This window comes from Canis lupus, chromosome 14, assembly GCF_048164855.1.
Source record: "Canis lupus baileyi chromosome 14, mCanLup2.hap1, whole genome shotgun sequence".
Classification (NCBI taxonomy): Eukaryota; Metazoa; Chordata; class Mammalia; order Carnivora; family Canidae; genus Canis; species Canis lupus.
The window spans coordinates 14,886,364-14,906,994 of NC_132851.1; the positions used below are offsets into that span (position 1 = coordinate 14,886,364).

Genomic DNA, 20,631 nt, shown 5'->3' on the forward strand with positions numbered 1-20,631 from the left:
ACACACACACACACACACGCATACATATATATGGTGTCCACATGTGTGGACTCACTACAGCCTGAGGAAATGAATCATGAAGCACTAGCTATCAAAAAAAAATGAAAGGCCTTCAATGCAACATAATTTAAGGCTTGGTGAAGAACAATGAATGTCAAAAAATGATTATACAGTATTTTTAAGAAAAGGAAAAATGTATATTTTTCAAATGTATCAAACAACCAAATCAAATGTTAATATTTTTCTTTGAATTCTTTAAATATGCTTGCATGAATTGCTAGAAACTACTGTAACTACATTTTAGATCTTGTTTTTGCTGCTGAACAATTTTAAAGTATTTCAAAACAGTTTGTTTTTAGGTAGGTGTATTATCTTCTGCTCTTTAATTTTTTTTTTTTTTTTTTTTTACTTATACCAACAGGCTTAACACGTCCTTGGTGATATGAAGGGCACATAACAGCCAACCATTTCCCTAAATAATGGGGTTTCATTAGGAGCTCTTTCCTGTTTAACAATGAGCAGAGTATGCCTTAATGTGGCATCCAAAATCTTTATAAAGGGAAATATAAAAAAGTAAAAAAGACTGGGAGACCACATCTAAGGTCAGCGAATCCTAGGATATGAAAGCATTGATAGATAGGAGAGTCTATTTCTGTATGCAAAGTATTATATTTTAAAAATTACTATTCATGATTTCAAGGAAAAAACTTAAGATTCTACAGAATGTCAATTGCCCAGGTCACTTTGAGTTTATACTACTCAAGGATAGCATCATTCTATAAATCTAAGACTACATTCTGGAAAAAAAAAAAAAAAACTATTTGGGAAGTAACAAAGTCTTGGCATAAAGCTATCATTTAGAGCAAAACAGAACAAAAAAAATGTCCCAAATTATGTAAACATTGCATGGAAAAGAAAACTATATCCATCGTTTATCTGCTACATTGAAACACCTGGGTCAAACAAACATCTTGAGCTCCCTAAACAGGTTAAAAATGTTTAAAAATGTGAGTGTGATTCCAAAACATAATTTCTACATCCTGATATGTTGACAGGTAAATTAGCTTCATTAAATTTCTCAAAAAGTTAAACTAATAAAGATACGAAAACCCCATATTTACTTAATATTGACTACTGGAATGTAAATTGCAAAATCAGATGTCACATGCTCAAAAGCACACAGTTGATCCACCTGGTAATTGGGCTGACAGTGGGAAATTAAAAAAAAGGGGGAGTATGTGGCCAACTGGCAAGCATATGCCCAGGATAAAGGAGGACACCTTTACCTGAAATGTTCAGACACCTCTGAATGCAGGCCAAGTTTTCCAGTTCTTCTAATTTTTCAAAAGCTGGGAATCTGGATCTTTATGTAAAATATTTAATATTTCAAATGTCGGCTAAATTTTTTAAGTACAGCAATGTATAATAGTCAAAAGATATAAGCTATATATGGACAACAAAACTCTGAGTCGTATTCACTTTGATATAAAATTAAAACAAGTAGATTAGGATTTCAATGAAATAAGAGAGTTTAAAAACATAATTTTAAAGTTATACATAAGTGCATTTCAGTTATAGAATTGTAACAAAGTATTTTAGTGCTTCTAGTTTGCAAGGTTTTTTTTTTAAATGCCTTTAAAATGAGACACCCTTATCAATTCATTTTATTCTCCTCTTCAATGTTATTTTTTTAAGAAATAAATTTTTTGTAATAATTTTTGACTCACAGAAAATGATGTAAAGATCACACAGAAAAGATGTAAAGGTCATCCAGAATTCCTGTGTACCCTCCACCCAGTTCCCCCTAATGTAAACATCTGACATAACCGCGGTATATCTGTCAAAACTAAGAAAGTATCACTGGTACATTCCTGCTAACTAAACTTCAGACCTTATATGAATTTCATCAGGTTTTTGGTTTGCTTTTCTTTGTTTTGTTTTTTAGACTAGCATTCTCTTTGTTTATTCCAGGATCTAATCCAAGATAACACATTGCATGTTTCTTTAGTCTACTCCTTTAATGTCATTTTAAATTAATATTTTGTAAATCACCCACAAATTTGTGTGTGCGTGTGTGTGTGCGTGTGCACACACGCACAGGCTTAGTATGAAAATTTGAGACTCCAATGTATCACCAACCCTAGAACAAACATGATGATGAGTTTCAGGGCTGGCAAAACTTGAGGCCAGAACCTGAACAGGGTGGAGTGATAAGTAATAATTCATCATGCCACAGGAGCCCTTGGTTGAACTTATCACATCACAGTATAAGCATCTTTCTAGCCAAAATTATTAAAGATTCCTTTCCAAGGGTCTTGTTTTTTGGTTAGACATAAAACTGCTACAGGGCATTTGGTTTAACATGAACACAAGAAAATCATCTAGGTTCCAGAAGTCAGTAAGCAGAAAAACTAAATGAGCTGTTTGAGATATCATGGGATCTCCTTACCAGGAGATCTTTTTAAATTACGTAGAAACCTTACTCTCTGAACTAAACACAATGGTTGGCAAAAATGAAAGCATCACTCTCAGCTTTCCAAAACAATCACTGTGTGAGTGATAAAAAGTAGTGGCCCCCTTTTTTTTTTTTTTTTGTACCTCACAGGAAACTAAAAATAGTAGATATTAACATTATTTTGTCTTTAAGCATAATTCCCAATTATCAGCTTAGGGCAGGGCTTTGCAATGTTTTCATTTTTGAGATTTTGGACTAGATATTATTTCTTTTGTGGTCAGGGGCTGTCCTGTGGATTGCAGAACTTTTAGCAGCATCTCTGTCTCTATCCACTAGATGCCATTTAGCAACCCCCACCCCCAAGTTATGACAATCAGAAATCGTCCCCAAACACTGTCAAATGTATCCTGCATGGCAAAATTCTGCCTCCCTCCCATTAGGAACCACTGACTTACTGCAATATCTTTTGTTCTACCTAATATCTTTGGTTTTTGCTCACACTTGCTTCCTTCTATTCTGCACCAAGAAGTTTTGGTGAAAGGTATTACAGAGTTAAGGCATAGACTTCAGCTTCCATTATAGTGGGAAGCTATCACATTAAAAGTTGGTTAATAGAGTGTTCTGACACTTAAAAAGTAATAAAAACCATATTAATGGAAAATATACGTCCTTCTTTCCAGGTCCTTCCCTATCATTTGTCTAATCCCCATTCACACATTAGAATCTCAGTGGGCACTCCTGGAGATACTTTCCCCGGTAACCCCCACCACCTCAGGGGGGTTCTGCTCTTTTTTGTTCTCGTACTTTCTATCCTCCGAAGCTAACATATTACAAATATCATCTTACTCTATTCTCCTGTCATTCTTTTGCCTCAGTATGCTGTGAGCCTCTTCAGGACAATTAACACATATTATTACTAATTAGTCCCTGATTGGTCCCACAGGCAGTCATTTAGTGTTTAGTGAATGAATGGCACCCTTAGGAAATGGAGTCTTGTTGTGACACCAAAGTAGGGGGTGCGGTACGTTAGGGAGCTGGATGAAGGTTCCTGGAGATGATGAAAAGCCTAGGCTTGTGAAAAAAAGAACGGGGCACAATATATCTGGAGCTAGCTGTATGTGTATGTTTTTAACATTTACTCTGAGGAACTTATGTCAATCATAAGATGGGATATAATGAAATATTTAAAGTAATGCTCTAAGACTTGCCACTGGCAAAGTTGTCAAGCACTCGAAATGTATCTGTTTCCTACTCACTAAGACATCTCCGGATTTCATGTTGTCTCGTGGGTATGAGATTCAAACCCTCTCTGAATGCAGACTCTAAGCCTTTAAAATCTGTATTTAAGAAAATTGCCATGTAACCACAATGAAAAACAATGCTGTTTTTGCTGTTCATTTTTAAAATTCTGTTACTTTCTTCTTGGCAGATTTCACAATCTCCGTACCTATTCAGCTCATGTCAGGAAGTGTACTGGCATTCACAATGTTCCATCTCAATGTAATCATATTATTGAAAGGACGAACTTCTTACTTGTAAGCATATTGAAAAATCTCACTATCTCCTCGACTTCTAGTTAGAAAGAGTCACATTATGTCTGGCCTTGTAAGTTATCTTAGGGAAAACAATTCTGTGAATTATCCCAGCTAGAGAGGACATTTATAGGTAAACAGTTTGTGGTACTGAGATAGGTGCTCTTAGAGTTTTAAACAAAATCCTACTTAAAAAAAAAAAAAAAAAAAAAAAAAAAAAAACCTTTACCAAATCCTAAATTATATATGCCTAACAATCAGAAAGATGCAACTTGTATATATTCCAGATATCAGGGTTCTGTTTCCTTTTTTTCTTCTAATATTGATTTAGAATAAATATTGAGAATACAAGCTTTCAGTTATACAATGCATAAGTTCTGAAGATCTAATGTACAATATAGTGACTCACTGAAATAATTCAGTTTTGTACACTGCAAAGTTGCTGAGATCTTAAACATTCTCACCACACACAACACACACACACAAACACACACACGAGTTAACTATGGAAAATGATGACTGTGTTAATTATTTTGATCTGGGCAATCATTCCACAATGTATATACATATCAAACCATCATACTGTATTCTTTAAGTAGATACACTTCTGTTTGTCGATTTTTCCTTGATAAAATTGGGGGGAAAAGAGCAAAAAGGACATCAGCCAAAAGAAAAAAAAGGAGTAACTGCAAACAAATCTTTGATATACATATAGAAACTTAGCTCTGAGACCAAAGTGCTTAGTAAAGAGATTTGAGTTTGCAATACACTTGTCAAACATGTGAGTGGCTGTAACCACATTGATTTTTTTTTTCTAGTTACTTTCCCACTCTATCTCCCTAAAAGAGAAGAAGCAGACTTAAAGTTTAAGGCTGGGTCAGTTGTTAGTTCAAAATAAGCCCATTACATTGTGTTGCAGAAACTTTGACTTTCAAGCAATTTCTATCCTGGGACATGTGAACTCTTCAATGTCAGTGTTAATCTGTGGTGGTGATCCTATTGATGACAGCAAACACCAATACCAGTAAACTTATAGTTAAGATTCACTAAACTCCCGGTGCTGTATGGGGAGCTTCACCTATTTTATAACACTTAATCATTGAGAACAAAACAAAACACAATACCTATGAGTTACAATTTACTTTTGAGAAGTATAGCTCAGATAGTGGAGACTGATGACATAGGTTTGAATCCTGGCTCTGTTTACTGTCAATTTGCCTACGCTGAATCATTGAAACTCTATGCTTCAGTTTTATTTGCAAGAAAGAAATGATCCTATGTATCTCACATGTTTGTTGAGAGGACCAAATGAATTGATATAGTTGAAGCCTGTGCATCTAATAAACTATGTGTATTAGTTGTTACAATTATTTATTATTTGAATTTTATAAAGAGTATAACATAGAGAATTTAAATGACACACCCAACTTCATTTGATTTCACAGAAGCTAGATGCCAAAATCTATTTTTATCTAGTATGCTATAAATATTTGTTATATTTTTGCAAATTGTGTCTTATTTTTGAGGTAATATTAAGATATAATATTGCTGAGGAAAATTCCCAATTAGCCATTGTAGCTCTTTATTTGAATACATTAATATATTTCAACGTAAAAGTATTATGTCATTACTTTTACACATTTATGGTATGTAAATTTTTTTCATGTGCAAATACATGAATATATAATATATTAATATATTAATATATAGGTGCTTGTACCAATACTTACACATACTTTTTTAAAATTTTTATTTATTTATTCATGAGAGACAGAGAGAGAGAGAGAGAGAGAGAGAGAGAGAGGTGGGGCAGAGACACAGGCAGAGGGAGAAGCAGGCTTCCTGCAGGGAGCCTGATGTGGGACTAGATCCCAGGACTCCAGCATCATGCCCTGGGTGGAAGGCAGGTGCTAAACTGCTGAGCCAACCAGGGATCCCTACACATACTTTTTAAATATCTGATTCTTTTTTTGTATTATTCATGAGAGACATAGAGAGGCAGAGACATAGGCAGAGGGAGAAGCAGGCTTCCTGCAGGGAGCCTGATGTGGGACTCGATCCCAGAACGCTGGGATCATGACCTGAGCTACAGGCAGATGCTCAAACACTGAGTCACCCAGGTGCCCCTAAACCTCTGACTCTTGAAGACTAAAGATTTATACTAAATTTACAAATATGTAACACATAATTCTTTCCATATTTACTGCATATTATTTTTATGACATGTATAGTACATCTAATAAAATTTTTATGATCATGTGGCCTTCAAAGGATAAACAGTTGATTACTTGATAAACTATTTGGTAAAAGTCTTTATGTAGAAAATAGGCTGCATGATCTAAGAACTCAGGATTGCCATGAATTTCCCACAGCATGTAGATGATCACCGAAAATAAGACAGTAATAAAATCACATTTATTTAGTCCATAAATCAATTCAAACAGTTAGTGTTGTACCTGGTAATGAAATCCTGTTAGTCAGTGAAAAATGTGTACATAATGCACTCCTGGGTGGAAGCTGTGCAGCATTTTGACCTTTCTAGTAAGCCATAGTAAATTATTTCAGCAGCTGTTTTTTTTTTCTTCCCCAAGTGCATATATAACCACCAAACTGGGAAATGCATGCACGTGTACACACAGACTCAGACACACATGCACACCCCATGAACATAAAACTGAAATCAAACAAAATCAAACTAAAACACATGCTATAAATATCATTAAGAAACTGAATTCAGGGTCTATTTCTTAGATATGTATCAGTGATTTTGCCATTTCTGGAAGATTAGCACAAACAATTCCCACATGGGTTAGGGAAATAATTTCAGTTCCCTTTGGGATTATGGCCATACACAAAGCCCGGAAGAACGCAACAGAGGTATCTGCTATCCTTGAGTTTCCTTAGGGTTATTTTCTGGGAATATACATTTCTGAATATTCCTCAAGCATGGGTCATCTAACTATATAACCTCAAACCAAAGTTCAGGTAAGGATTGACTGGAACCATCTGATACAGACTGGAAAGTCAAAGGGAGGACGTGAAACCACATTTTAGACTATGTTACCTAGAAACTATGCCTGATACAAGGCCTCATGTATCAATTAAACCTGAGGTTTAATTGGTAATACGGTCTCAGGAAACAGAAATGAGAAATAGGTGATAGTCAAAAGTCCTGGAATGCAGGAAAGACAATACAAGGATGTGTTATACCAGTGGCTACAGTGAAGGATAGCTGATATTAAGCCCTATAGAAACAAAACAGAGGATCATAGGGGAAGAGAGGTAAAAATAAAGACAAAATCCGAGAGAGAGAGAGAGAGACAAACCATAAGAGACTCTTAATCATAGGAAACAAACTGAGGGTCGCTGGAGAGGAGGGAGGTGGGGGGATTAGGGTAACTGGGTGATGGACATTAAGGAGGGCACGTGATGGGATGAATACTGGGTGTTATATAAGACTGATGAGTCACTGACCTCTACCTCTGAAACCAATAATGCATTATATGTTAATTAATTGAATTTAAAATTTTTAAAAATGAAAATAAAAAGTCCTATAGAAATTTCTGGTGAAATTTGTAAAATGCTTCTCAGAATAGCAGAGAAAACTCCAGAAGAGAGAAGCAGATGTTTTCATTTATTTGATCCTATCTCCTTGGACTTCAAGAGGTGACTCCTAAAGCATTAGCTCCGCTATGATTTTCCAGTTCACAGACTTCCTGTCCCAGCTGTCAGAGAGGCCACAGGTGGGGAAGTAAGGAAGCCCGATCCCACGCACTTGCACAAAACTTACTGGTGACCCCAGCAGTGACTGGAACAAGAGACGAAGATTTACAGAGTGTACAAGAGGTTTTGGGCACATTGCCTCCCTCACTCAAATCCTACTATTAAGACAACCAATTAACAAAAATTAATTCCACTGAATATTTTTAGAAAGTTAAATCATTTAGGAAATGGATTGTTTTAAAACTGAAAGCGAATCTCTAGCTTGCAATATTGTATTCGCTAATGGGAAAAGGGAAGGTTAAATGCACTCTGCGTTTCTCTCCAAAACTTTCCCCTCACTGCCCCTACATTTTTCACATTTTCCTTCTAATTCTTATAATTGAAATGCCAGGAAAATCCCCTGCTCTATTTCTGTCCCAAATAATAGATTTAGAGAGCAATGAGATACCATCATTACCCTGATGATATTCAGCTGTGCCATTCATTTCCTCTGGACTCAGATGGCGCTGAGCCTTCTCCCTTCGGCAGCCAAGTCCGGAGGAGAGATGAGTTGGCATACTTCCAAATCATTAAAGACAGAGCGATCTGGCTGGTATGCTTGAGAAACACCAAGGGATTTGAAAAGAGGAAGTTTGGGCTTTCTCAAATGAGGTGACTCACACAGACCTGCCTGGTGTCGGGTCTATTTCTAGATCTCAATCTGCTCAAGCATTTCCAGGCAGCACCTATGGAAATGAGTGTCTTTTGTCTTCTTGCATTTAACTTGAACCTTGAAAACCTTATTAAATAATACAGTGTTTGCCTGGGAAATCTTCAAGCTGACTTTTGAGCAGGTGATCACTACTCGTGTGTTGGTTTAGGATGGCCCTGTGAAACAGAAACCTTGGAATTCCTCAAAAGAAGAAAGAAAAATGTATATCGCAAGTATTAATTTTAAATCTAAAGTCTCTATCAACTCCTTTTTAAAAAAGTAATTTTAAATTAGGATATAGACATGAGATGAGACTTACTAGCTCTGCCCTCCTTTCCCACCTCCAGACAGTCTTGTAAAAGGATATATTTAGAGACAAGTCCTCATAACAAAAATCCCTATAATTGGCCCTGAGTGTTCCCCCATGTAAGACTCCAATCTTCCGATATGCCCTGCCAAGCCATCAGATCATCACTGCTAAGGAAACAGAGAAGAAGGTTGCCTTCAGAATGTATTTATAAGTGAGTAGTACAGGTGAAATGAGCATAGTTTAAAAAAACACACAAGAAAGCACTTGTCAGTTTTTAAATGCACACAATTTTTACAGTGTCATAGAAGTATACTGTAGTCAGTTTTGTCACTAATGGTTTATTTCCCATTAAAATTCATGGGAGAAATAAAACATCAATGACATTCTTCCCATCAAAATGCATCAAGTGACAATAGTGTTTTACCATGTGGTTAAATTGCCATTATCTAAGATAGATGACAGTTCTTTCAATGATTGCCAGCACTTCTTTCAGAAGCGATGATAATGTCTTTGCTATAAGTCTCTGGCATAGAAAGGAAAAAGAATCTTGATATAAGGACAGCTATTTTAGAAACATGAGGTAACATTACTTTCTTCCCCACTCTATAACAGATATAGTTTCATCATGATGCCAGAAACAATGCCAAGTAAAATTCTTTTTCGTTAAATGGTTTCATATTGTAAGGCAAAGGTATTATAAGCAGATGATACTCAGGATAAGCCTATGCTACTGCAGGAGGCTTCTGAAGTCAAGGTGGTACTAAATTTCCTAAAGTACCTGAAATTGCCACACGTTAATTTTTTTGAAATATAAATCCTTTTTGAACTTTTATCATTTTCCATTTTTAAAAGCATATACTCAAAGCATGTCAAGCTTATTTTCACTAATATGTAAACTCCAATAATATTCAGTAAATATTTGCTAAAAGACAATAATTGAGTTATATATCTGGTTTTCCCACCTCCCTGTTTTATTTGATAAGTGTGTTTATTTTGGGAGGAGGGATGTGGAAAGAAAAAGTTGGAAAAGATATACTAGTATAAAAGGAACACACAGTTCATGCATTGTTCCTCAGGATTGCTAAGCGCTATGGGATATTACATTATTATATGCTATGTTATTACTTATATTATTACTTATATATTATTTATATAAATATAGAAAAATATATATACATATTTCACTGTATACACAGAAAGGAGTAGGAAAAGCATTATTTTCCCATTCTTTTGTCAGGATACTTAGTTCCAAAGCCACACAACAGACATCCTTGGTCTTTAGTCTAACTTCTGATTCAACAGACCACATATTTTGATAACTCTAGAGAAGATAATATTCGAACCTAGAATTTTTTTTTTTTAATTTTTATTTGTTTATGATAGTCACAGAGAGAGAGAGAGGCAGAGACACAGGCAGAGGGAGAAGCAGGCTCCATGCACCGGGAGCCCGACGTGGGATTCGATCCCGGGTCTCCAGGATCGCGCCCTGGGCCAAAGGCAGGCGCCAAACCGCTGCGCCACCCAGGGATCCCTCGAACCTAGAATTTTAATTTCAACTCTGCCTCACATTATGGGACCCTAACAAGAAACTAAATATTAGTGTCTCTCATTGTCCCTTTCTATAAAATGCAGGTGATTATACTTTGCTGATAATGATTTTCCTGTGACATCAAAAGAACAAAAGACATACATAAACATTTCTTGTCATTCAGTAAAATGAAAATAATAGTTTGTCTGTTTACCAAATAGATAATGAAAATTTAATTTACATATTATGAGAAAGTGCATTATGGTAACTTCAATAACCTTACTCTTGTTACCCAAAGTGTGGTCTGCAGAAGAGCAGTATCAATATCACCTGGAAGCATGTTGAGAATGCAAAATCCAGGCTCTCAGCTAGACCTACTGAATTAGAATCTGCCTTTATTAAGTTTCCCAAGTGACTACTCTGTACATTGAAGCTTGGGAAGCACATTGTTTCGCCATAAAGCTCCTTCACACAGAACTGCCCAGAAATTAATTAATTAAGATTACTGATGGGAAACATTTTCACCCATATTTTATAGCTAGTACCTTTAGCTTTATCACCCAAGTGAAGGAGTACTTTAAGAGGGTGATGTTTATCAGTGACATCTCTGACGGTGTGACCATTATTCAAACTTACAGGGAGAAGACTCTGTTTTTTATCAGGTTTATTCTGGGCTGAGTCTTTTCTGTTCAACATGGTCCTGCTCTTTCAAATGAAACAGAAACTAACGAGAACTAAGTTTATACAATTAAACCAAGCAAATAGGGTTTTAGGACTTCTGCAATTTTGGCATTATGCCAAACATTTGATGCATATAAAATTACAGGAAATGAGTTTGATTAATTCTGTTTCAGAAATCAGGAAACTTAGGCTTATAAATAATTTGTTTATGGTCATATAGATAATTGAGCACAGTGGGAAATCAGCCTATGTCTATCAGAACCCAAACTCTATCCTTTAAACAAAAGGCTACTCTAATTTCCTAAATTAAATTGAGCCACCATTCTTGTGTGTGTGTATGTGTGTGTGTGTGTGTGTGTATTCTGGGCAGGAAATGTGGGCAGAAGAGATTGTGTACACTCTAAAAGTTCTGTGGTCCTTATCTATCTAGAACTGTAGATGTTCATTAAATTTAAACTGATATTACATGCATTAATTTCCATTTCCTCTGTCAATTATTAGTTAATATTTGAAATCTACTTTCCATATTTCCCCATTAATTTTATACTTATTAAGAATCCCTCTCCCTTTATTGTCATTCCTCTGAATATATTATTTTATCTTTGTGTAATTGGGTGAATATAATCAGAGGCCACAAATGTTTTCAAATATTTGTGGATGGGTGACAATATAATTACCATTGTGAACATATTAAGAAAAAAATTTGTTCCATTACCTCAAAGACCACATATTTTGATAAGTCCAGAGATTTTCATGGTTTTTCATCACAGTATTTATCTTGCAATTATTCCCTTTCTTAGAACTGTGTTTGTTTGTTATAGGTCTCCTGCCCTAGAATATGAGTTCTATGAGAATGAGAACTTTGAGAACTTTAGCTGCTTTGGTGACGATTCTAACTCTAAAAGCCCAGAATAGTGACTAACAGGTAGTAGATTCACAGCAAATGTTTGCTAAATAAATGAATGGACTAAGTCTATGTACAACCATTGGCAAAGGATTAATAAAAATGGATCTACTACTGCTACTATCAGCTAGTCTTAATTATGTACCAGGAATTATATGTTAATATCAGCAAACTCTTGCAACCACCTGTGAGAGTTTATACCATTATCTCCATTTTCCTGATGAGGAAATTAAAGTTTGGACTATACTAGATGAATTCACTGCTTCTCAACCTTTGCTGTGCATTGGAATTATCTGGTAACCTTTTAAAAATATTGGTACCCAAGTCCAAACCTCAGAGTTCTGATTTCAGTGCAATCTCCACGCTAAAGCAATTAAATTTAAATCTCATTAAAAAAAATAAATCTCTAGGAATAGAGGCAGAGAAACAGTATTTGCTTTGAAGTTTTATGTGATTATAAATTATAGCCATCATTGCGAGCCTGTCACTACCTTAATAAATTAACTAATTTCCCCCAGGTCACATGGGTAGAAAGTGGTGGAGTAGAGATTTGAACCCACTTTCTCTGACTTCTACTTAATGCTTCCTCCATATTTTACACATCTACTAATGTAGGATATATATTTTAGTACCTTGCCAACTGCAATATTGTTAACTATGACTTTGAGACAATAGGGTTTTGTGTTTACTAGTACAATTTTAAAATCTATGATATTCTTATATTCAGTTTAGCTTCCTTAAGTGACAGCAAAAACAAAACAGAGAGCACTTACTGCTCCCTGTTCCTTTGTGCCATAAAGATGATTTATGGAGTAAAATACAGATAGAGGACCTCTGTATCCTGTGAATACAGATGAAAGACCAGGCCCTTAACACTTTACAGTAATGTTAAAAAGAGCAGACATGTTACAAAAGCATTGTGCTGTAGCTTGATAAAACCAAATGAGGAAGACTGCCAATGCTGAGTACATCACATTTCAGGTACATCTGAAAACTTAAGAAAGAGAAACAAAAAATGAGATAGGGTCTCTATAATATAGAAATTGAGTTCCTTTTGAAAATAGATGATTACAAAAGTTTTTGCTTAAGTCCTAAGAGAGAATAATATTTCTAAGTGTGATAGTGTTTTTTAGGAGGATAGCCTCCCACTGAGAGACTCCTTTGTGTGAGCATTACTTTTGATCAGATTCATAGACCCAGACAACACTGAAGCATGCCACTCTATAGTGGTAAATCACACAGGCTCTGAAGTGAGAAAGGCATCTGTGAAATCCAGTCCTTCCACTTTTCAGCTCTCTGGGCAAGCACACTAACATCTCTGACACTCACATTTCCTCTTAAATCAAATGGGAATAGAATCTCCTATTACCACACCATGTATGAGGATAAAGGAGATAACCTATGGAGAAATATTAATGTAGCACCTGATTCATAGTAAGTGCTCAATATCTGGTTCCTCTTACTAGAGTCATCAAATTTTAGAATTAGGGACGCCTGGGTGGCTTAGTGGTTGAGTGTCTGCCTTCGGCTCAGTGTTTGATCCTGAGGTCCTGGGATTAAGTCTCGCATTGGGCTCCCTGCATTGAGCCTGCTTCTCCCTCAGCCTCTGTCTCTGCCTCTTTCTCTGTGTCTCTCATGAATAAATAAATAAAATCCCTAAAAAAATTCTAGAATTAAAAATGATTTAGATGTATTAGATTAATTCATATAGAATAAATCCAAACAGGCAAAAATCTGTCCATCTTACTTGCCTCTTCTACTGCATTAATTGCTATGGGAAATAACCAGGAATTTAAGGAGTATACAGCTTACTTGAAAAAGAAAGGATATGACTGACAGTTTTTGACATCACAGGGTAGCATGTTGAAAGTACTTAAATGAGTTGCCATCTTCTAGGAGCAGTAAAAATATCACTTGTCCAGAACATTGTCAGAAGGCAGAAAAGGACAAAAAGAAAGAGGAAAGAAAATAAGATTTGGATGGATGTAAGGTAACAGCTGTCAAGAGTGGACCTGACCATATCTGGCAACAGATTGGGATTGGCACTGAGGAAGAGGAGTCAAGGAGAAATCTCAGAATCATTTCTCCCTTAAGTTAGAACATTTCAAGAAAAGGAGAAAATCTGAGGGAAAACAAGGTGTTTGATTTTAAACAACTTAAATTGGAGATGATGTTGAGACATCCTACGGGCAACAGTGATATTATTAGGTAGATGCAGAATCAAGGTTAGATAGATTTTAGAAGTCAGTAACTTACAAGTAATAGACAAATTCTGGAAAAAGCAGAGCATGCAAAACAGATGCTTAAAGATCAATCAGAAGCAAAAGAAAAATATAGATATTTTCCAAATCTAATCTTTTTCTAAAGTTTTCTCTCTCAAGAGTGGGGCTATCTGACACAGATAACATCAAGTTATCTGTGCTGGAATTAAATAAATCCACAAATTCTTTCACGTACACCCCCTCTTGAATAGAAGTCAGCCTTACTGTCTTGTTTCTAATGATTATAATGTGATGGAGATGATGCTGAGTGATTTCTAAGCAGTCATAAAAGGCTCTAGAGCTTTTGCTTGGCACTCAGGGAGTTTGCCTTTGAAACCCAGCCAACATGCTATAAAGATGCCAGGCACAAACAAGAAAGTCCACATGAGGGTGTTCAGGCCACAGCTCCAATAATCAAGCATCAAGCCTCAGTAATGGAAAAAGAGAAACTTCAGATGATTCCCTCTCTCAGGCCTCTGAGCTGCCCAGCAGATGCCAAGTGATAGAAAGATGAGCTGCCCCTGCTAGGCCCTGCCCAAATGGCAGATACCTGAGCCAAATAAATACTGTCAATGTTTAAACTACTTAGTTTTGAGGATTATTTGTTACATAACCATATATAACTAGAATGATACAAATCAAAAATTCAAAAGTTATTTATAATATTGAATTTTATTTCACCCAGTCCCACTTTATTTAATGTTTCATCAAATCCTATGGATTTGTTCTCTCCTACATAATCTCTGAAATGTCATTATACATAATTTCTCATTCATTTCCACCATCTACCACAATCCAAGTTATTATAATTTCTTTCTGGGACAACCTTCCTTCCATTTTCATCACTACAACCAGTATGTCATATTTTCAAAATGCAAATCTGATTATATAGTCCCTTAGCTTCTAAACAACAGCAGAAACAACAAATGACTTCCTATTGCTCTTAGAATGAAACCAAATGTAGCACAGCCTACAAAATCCTTAAGTCAGGCCCTATTTGCCTCTATAGGATTATTTCCAAAAAATCTTTATTTCCAACTCTGGCCTTCTCATTTCTCCACCCACCTTTCCTCTAGCCACAGCCTTTGCACATCCTCCCCCTCTGCCTAGAAACGTTTCCCTCCCTTCTTTTCATAGTTAAGTTGTACTCATCCTTCAGAAGTCTAATTAATCATTATTTGGTCAAATAAACCATACCATTTCTAAGCAATGACCCTATTTAATGGTTTTTATTATGCCAAATGTCCCTTAAGGATATCATAATTCTAAATGAATTGCACATATGTGTACGTATGTGTGTTGTTCCCACACTACTAAACAGTAAGTTCAATAAGGGCAGAAACCACATCCATTATTTGTTTAATATTTTATTCCCAGAGCCTAGTCCAATTCATGATGTACAGAATGAATTCAATCAATAATCTATAAACATGTGTAGAATAAACTAAGACTAAATATAGACATTTTAGTTATTAGTATAGAAAGAAACCATGAGGCTAAAAGTTAAGAGAGTGAAGGGAGAAGTAAACTAGATGTCCATCTTTAGGGCTCTGTTCTGACCCAACTGATTACAATCTCTTATTTGAGTCTCATCCTATTAGCAAAAAAACTTGGAAAATTGGTCATTTTGGTAAAAAAATTCCGATTAATTTGAACAGAAGTCTTAATAAATTGATATGTTACTCTTCGGTGAAAAGAGGCAATGGACAATTCCTGTAGATGCATTTCATGAGTGTGTGTGTGTGTGTGTGTGTGTGTGTGTAGAGAAGTAAAAGCAAGAAGAGATACAAGAATGAATGAGATAGACATAGAAGAGAGTAATAGAGGGACAGAGAGAACACACTCCACCTTTATCTACAACATAAAAGAGATAGTAAGTAGATAAGGCAGGACGTTTAATTTTGATTATCTAATTTCCAGGTTAAGAAAAGTAGCAGAACAATCACTGAGTGGCCTCTTTCACTGATTTACTTACAAAAAGCAAGATGGAAGATTTCATGTTTATATTTTTAATTTTTTCTAAAGATTTTATTTATTTATTCATGAGAGACACAGAGAGATTGGCAGAGACACAGGCAGAAGGAGAAGCAGGCTCCCTGTAGGGAGTCCCATGCAGGACTCAATCCCAGGACCCCAGGACCATGCTGTGAGCTAAAGGCAGATGCTCAATCACTGAGCCACGCAGGCGTCCCAGAAGATTTCAAGTTTAAAATAGATATCACCTACTGCCCTTATACTTACCAGCCAAATCATTATCCATATAGAAATATTTTTTATAAATATAATTTTTCCTTACTACTGTGTACAAATGTCATTGCAATAAAATTTTAAGCAACCTCCATGTTAAATAACTTCATAAATTTACAGTGCCTAACAAAACCAAAAGGAAAAAAGTATCAAGAATACTAGTCACATTTTTTAATGTTTGAAGATTGTAATATTTGGGGACTATTTTCAAAGAAAACGCCCTTCTTATGCTTGAAGAATTCAATTTTCCTGCCAATAACATAATTACTCTTAGCTTGCTGATGGCATTATATTTCTGTTGCTTTTGCATTAACAAAATGTATCACATAGCATTACTATTTTCACTTGTCATTGTAGCTCTTAAGCCCAATTTTTGTGTTACCTGTGAAGAAGGCATTTTTTTGTAGCTGCTAGACATTAGTGCTCTAGTGATTATTTTGTTTTCAGCAAAGGGAAATGCTATATTTAGACTACCTTTACTTCTGACTGCATAATTTGAATGATAAGGTTTAAATGTAATGGAGTAATAAAAATGTATAAACTAAGTGGTAGTGCCTATTTTAACACAATATACACATTTGACATTTGATTGCAGCATTAAAGTAGAACAAAATTGGGTAAGATTAAATCACACAAATACATATATGTATATAAACATATACATAAATGTATGCTAATTCATATACCTACACATATTATATCAAGTTGCCAATGGCATACAAATTAATAGAAAACTCAATATTTTATTGCTAAGACCACATTATGTTTTATTTATCTTTCATCACATATGAGATAATATGATCATTATAAGAGGATAGACTGCACTTTCAATTCTCTTGTAAAACATTAACTCCTTGTTTTTTGGACACTACTGTAGAAATCACAGGAGACATAAAATTGAAAATATTTTTAAGGTTTTGCATCATTATTGTGTAAAATGCAAGGTTTTGATTATTAATTCTGTAAAAGAAATAGAACCTGCTCTTGATAATAAAAAATAGTATATTAATAGGGAGCTTAATTTCAACTTTATATACATACAGATCACAATCTGGACACACATACAAAACCAGCTTTCTTTAAAATATCAAATGCAAAAGTTTTGAATCCTTAATTCTAAGGTATTATATGGTTCAAGTCTATTCCTACTTTAGCACTCTCATCTACCTTTGCATGACCTGAACACTAATGTTATAATTGTCCTGGACTGTGTGGAACCCAGGATTTTTGCCTCTTCATTTCCTAGATAGTGGTGCAGAAAGACACAATTCTTAGCTCTACGATTGGAGAAATCTGAGTAACCAGCACTAAATTGTGAATTTATCATGTTGTTCCATGTCCTCTGAAAAAAATATTGAATCATATTAACCTACAGCATATCATAGAAACTTATATTTCACATTAATATTTTTTAAATTATCCTCCTAAATATTTTAGTCTTTAAAATTCTAAAGAATTTACTGAAGATTTATTATCACATATTTTTCTTTATCCACACCCTTTTACCTCAATTTTTTGCTTAATTTTCTAGTGGATCTGGGATCCCTGGGTAGCGCAGCGGTTTGGCGCCTGCCTTTGGCCCAGGGCGCGATCCTGGAGAACCAGGATCGAATCCCACGTCGGGCTCCCGGTGCATGGAGCCTGCTTCTCCCTCTGCCTGTGTCTCTGCCTCTCTCTCTCTCTCTCTCTCTCTCTCTCTCTGTGACTATCATAAATAAATAAAAATTAAAAAAAAATTTCTAGTGGATCTATATCTATATCCATATCTATATCTATATCTCTATAGATGAGTCTTCTAATTAGCGTCAGCACTTAAAAGAATTATTGCCTGACATTCACTTCATTGGTTAGGATCAATTACATTCAATATGGAAAGTTGTAATATTTACTAAAATAAATTATAACAATTTCATATTTGGAACTATTTTTCAATTTTATTTCACTTGCTATTAGTGGCCACATTTTTTAAATCACTGTGTTAGTAACATTTTCTCCACATCCATGGATAGGAAAGTGATCAATTCCCTTTAGAGCCATCCTGGCAGTCATGGCCCATAGAGTCACACAGGCTGCTGAGGAAGAATTTAGTGCCCTCAGGATTAAGTAGGTTGTTTCTAGGCTGTTGGGAGGCAATTCTCCATAGGTTTCTTGCGTGTTTGCATTCCTCGCATGCAGAACCATTTGTTCTGGACTATTTTTTTCTAGAGTGTTTATATACCAAACAGCCTTAGAAGAAACAAAATGTTTCCTTTTAGAATAAATGACAGATTTTCTTACAATTTTAGAAACCAGGGCTGTAGCTCCCTCCAGAGCAATGGGGCAGACATAATTATTGCCATTTATAAAAGATTAGGGTTCCCTAGAGTCAGTGTTCATCTCCGGCAATGCACAGTATGTGTATGGACTTCTTGTCCTCTTTATCTGGGCATGTGGAAACTGGGGTGTAAAAAATTTTTGACTCTATATAGAGGTACCTAAGTCACCATTCTAGTTAGTCCTGTGGAACATTGGATGCTCAAAACAAATTGGTGAGTTTTGAGTAGAATTCACAATGGGGGACAGAAACTAATGTGGCCTTGTGGGAGGGTCCTTTGGGCTGATGCAGTGTATTATTGTTAAGAATTCTACTTTTCAATCTATAATTAGTATTGATGTGTCACATGCTTGTACTATGAAAGCCCACAAATGCCAAAAGAGAATCCTCCCAGTTGGGAAGACCATCATGTAGAAAAGTACTATTATCTTTTATCCCTGCAATTTTAATGACTCTTTTGAGTTGTAAGTGTCTATAACTAATTGAAGTCTCTAGCAAAAGGATGCCATTGTCAATAGCAAGAGTACCAGGTACATTCCTTTTCAAAAATAGTTTTGTTTGTTTGTTTGTTTTTAATATATTGGGTTCTTGTCAAATCTGAATGTCTGGCCCATGGAGTTATAGTGACTCTCCAGCTTGGTATTCCCATTTTGGGTGGATCAACTTGTATTCATTGATTAACAAGGTGAGGATGGCCCATAAGCCTTGCTTGTCAAATGGAAATGGCATTTCAAGAATGCATCCTGCTTGGATTAAAGACATTTCAGTTTTACAGGAAAAAGGAAAAGAAGACAGTTTTTTTTTTTTTTCTTTTTCTTTTGGGGAAAAATTTATCCTCTATCTCCCCAGTATCAGGCAAACCTCTCATTTGGGATACCATTAATGCAGAGATTGCCCTAAAAATATGAGACTATCTCAATGATGCTACTCTGCTGATGTGCTATAGATGTTCAAACTTAACTTTTGCCTTATGAAAAACGAAAGGGACATGGTCACTCTACTCCATGAGAACTCAAGGCCATTCTCAAAGCTATGGTCAATACTCCCCTGATGAGCCTTATACATTTACTGACTTAGATTGTCATAAATATCTTAGATATTTAGTCTGCCACTTGGAAAACTACAGATCAGTAATGGACACCTTTCTGGGGCTGTGAGCTTTGAAAACAATTGTGGATGATAATTAAACCATTGGAATACTTAATGCAGATATCCTTTAAGGACCTTTTCTCTGATAAGACCTACTGGAACCAAGCTGCTGGTCAAGTTTGTACTACCTAAATTACTACCATTGCTTCCCAGATGAATCATCTTACTGGGCATGGCAATACATATACTATTATAAACTGGACATAAAATAAAGGACTCTATGTTTCTGGTGCAAAAAAGATCATCACAGCCAAGACTTGTGATTTCTGACAAAAGCTGTCCCATTTGTCTTTCAGAAAGGGAAGTCACATTGCATAAGTCATATTTCTGCCTGCTTCTGGTAGATTGACTACATCTGACCTGTGACCTCCACTCAGAGTTATCAGTGGTACTTTAGTGCCTCATCAGTGGTTGACACTTGTTCACCTTACAATGTTGCCGATCCAGTTTCATAATCCAAATCCATACTAGGGTAGCCTTGAATAAAACTTGCCATGTTTTTGGCTTTCAGAATTATTTTTAGTCTGAAAGTGGTTGAACTATTATCACAAAATCCACTCAAAAATGGGCCAATAGTAAAAGCGTTTAATGGCCTTTTCATGTTCTCTGCCATCCTCAAGCATCTGGAATTACTGAGTTAGAATGGACTTTATAAAAATCGACTTAAAAGGGATGCCTGGGTGGCTCAGTGGTTGAGCGTCTCCCTTGAGTTCAGCTCAGGGCGTAATCCCAGTCTGGGGATTGAGTCCCACATTGGGATCCCTGAGAGGAGCCTGCTTCTTCCTATGTCTGTGTCTCTGACTCTCTCTCTATGTCTCTTGTGAATAAATAAATAA

The 20,631-nt window shown here is 35.7% G+C and overlaps 1 protein-coding gene across 1 annotated transcript in view; it reads right to left on the minus strand.

The window, feature by feature from the left end:
• CSMD3 (CUB and Sushi multiple domains 3) overlaps positions 1-20,631 on the minus strand; it is a 1,168,727-nt gene that overhangs the window by 606,737 nt on the left and 541,359 nt on the right. The gene's annotated exons all lie outside the window — the stretch shown is intronic.